Below are 3,003 nucleotides of genomic sequence, written 5' to 3'. Positions count from 1 at the left end.
GATTCTACTTCCTCAATTACAATTGGTCTTTCTGTAGGAGAAAGAGAAGAGTCTCTTCCTGGTTCAAATTCAATAGAAGGTGTGGGAGAGTCAACTCTTGGCTCTTGAATTCCAGGAATTCTAGGACTAGGAGTGTTGGTTGGAGATAAGGGAGGTGTCTCTTGTCTATCCCTTGAAGTAGATGGACTTGTAAAAATTGAACTTCGAGCTCTAGCTAAAAACCTTCCCCTAGAATCTCTAGCTCTATGCATGTCATTTTTTTTTTTTTTCTTCAAGTCAAGTTAATATTTCTTTTTCTGATCTTCCAGGTCACTCTAGGTGCAAGAAGAGAGCATACTCAAGAAACTACTAAATCAATAACTTTCTCTTTTCTGATCCTCCAGATCACTTTGAAGTGCAAGAGGAGAGCATACTTTGATAGGTTATCAACTTCTTTCCTTGAAATTTTATGTTTTTTTTTTCTCTAAGAATATGGCTACTTAATTTCACTTCCCCGGCAACGGCGCCAAAATGTTTAGTCAATTTAGTGTTGTCTAAATTGCTATCATAAATTGTCAACCAGGAGCTCGTAAGCTGATGAAGTGAAGGTGTACTATATGTACTTAAGCAATCTCTTAGATCTTTTTGTCGTTTGGGGGTGTTGTTTGTGGTCAATTTAACTTCCTAAGATGGAGTGATGATTTTATAAACAGATGAGTGATAGTGTGTGTAAGGTGATTTCTAAATGAGTGAGTGTGTGTAACTGGTGTTTTCTAACTACCTTCTAAACTTTGCAAAGAAAGAGATTGAAAGAAATAAATAACTTGAAATGAACTGAAAGCAAAGAACCACTTTCTAATGGCACTAGTCACTACTCATGCTGCTGCAAATAAAAAGGTAAGAAAACCACTTTAAAAACCAATGATAATGTTCATCTCTTCCTAACTCTCTGCTTCCAACATATAGTACTATGTAAAACACGATTAGGAAGTAGTTAGAGATAAGTCTGAAAAGTGATAAAGCTCTAAATGACAAATTATAACACCACTGTGCCTTTCTCCAGCATTCTGCTTCCAACATACATTGTTATGTGTAACAAGTGAAGAAAGAGATAGTGATATAAGCCAAAAGCTACTCAAAGCAAGCTGTAATTTATTAGTATTCTGATCTCTTAAAGATGAACAACTTATGATAAGGAGACCATCAATGTGTTAGCATACAGCTTGAGAAACTAAACTAGAAATTAAGCTAGAAAAACAGAGTAAAGGCAGCAACTATGAATATTACAACTGAAAATACCATCAGAGATAAAGCAAATACACAAAGACAAACAATCCCGGGTTAAAACCTGCAGAAAACAATACTGATCAGTTTAAAATAAATACTGGAAATGAAATGACATGAAATCAAACGGTACACTATTATACATGATGAAAGAAATAAAAATTACTGAAGGCAGGAAAATGAAATCAAACACTATGTACACAGGCTGTCATAGATGGGGGCCCTCCATCCACACAACCAGCTAAAGATCAGCTACGAAAAGGTGAACATAAACAATCTTCTTTTATAAAACCAGCATGTCAAAGTACAGTGAAAAAGTGTTGTAGAAACAGCCTTCTAAAACAGAGTTTTTATAACAAAATAAGCGCAGCACTTACAATATTCAAAAAGCTAATCTATAAGCGTTGGCACACGCTTTATTTATAAGCACAGGGATAAACTACCCTCTGCGTGAACTAAGCAACTACAGCCTAACTTATTAACTACGCAGCAACACGCAGTCTTAACTAATTAACTTATGCAGCAACACGCAGGCAACTCCGTGCACGTTTGGAGGAAACGGTCATCATGGGAAGTAAATCTATGTTTGGATCCTGTCTTTTGCTGTCTTCGTGGCGTGGAGGAAGTGCCAGCTATGGTTCCGTGTCTCAGCTGCTCACGGCTTCCGTGCCACCGTCTGGAACTTGACCGTTTGACCGAGGGAACACCTGCGTTGACCAAGGGCATACGTGACTGGTTTGGCTCAACCAATAGCATACGATCCATGTGTACATCCATCCCAACGTGCCCATGTGGCCCGTTCCTTGAGAAGACACGTGGAGTATATCAAACAAAAAAAAGGCTGCGGAATCTCTGAATAGCTGCGGAATTGCTGAACAGCTGCGGAATTGCTGTATATGTTCCAAAATTCTAATCAAACAGTCAAACATTAGCATAGTTAACAAACCATGATAAAAAGACATGTAATGCAATAATTTGAACAAGTTAATGGAGGAAAAGATGGAAAAAGGAAGAAGTGAATGGGAAAAAGCTGTTGGGAAGATAACTAAGTGAGTGCAAGGTTGAGGCTCAACAGATGGGAAGGCATGAGAGAACTGACTTAACGATGAACCACACTCGTTGGTTCGAAACGCATCGAAAAATGTTCTATATGTGATTTACGCCGAAAAACTTTTCTTATAAACTTGATATGGATCACAGAAGCCTCAATTCAACAAGAGTGAGCTTCTTGGCTGTGGTAAGCCATTGTCCGCCCCATGCATTCATTTTTTCCTTGATTTTGTTGATAATTTCGATCCAATGAGGGGCCTTGATGATTCCCAATGTTAAAGGCAGGCCTAGATACTTAAATTTTTCCCAAGAGACATAGCCGGTGAAGCCCAGTGCTTGGGCAATCCTGAGAATAGTTTGTTGGTCTACTGCCCAACCATACACTGAAATTTTCCTCTTATTGACCATAGCTCTAGAGACTCTACAGAAGCTTTGGATTACTCCATTGAAGGCCCTTGCTATTTTAATGGAGGTTCCTCCCATAAGGATAGAGTCATCGGCGAACAAGGCATGATTGATTGGGTTTGTTCCATTTATCGCCCTAATGCTAGAAAGAGTCCCATTGAGCTTCTCTTATGAGAGCTTTTGGCTGAGGGCGTCTGCCATTAGAATATATAGGAAGGGGGATAGAGGGCATCCTTGACTGATGCCCCTTGAAGCTTTGAAGTATTTTTTCGGCCTGCCATTTAC

Source organism: Pinus tabuliformis, chromosome 2_2, assembly GCF_031772625.1.
Source record: "Pinus tabuliformis cultivar Carrire ecotype Pingquan chromosome 2_2, CPIR1, whole genome shotgun sequence".
NCBI lineage: Eukaryota > Viridiplantae > Streptophyta > Pinopsida > Pinales > Pinaceae > Pinus > Pinus tabuliformis.
Note: the sequence above shows the minus strand (reverse complement) of the source record.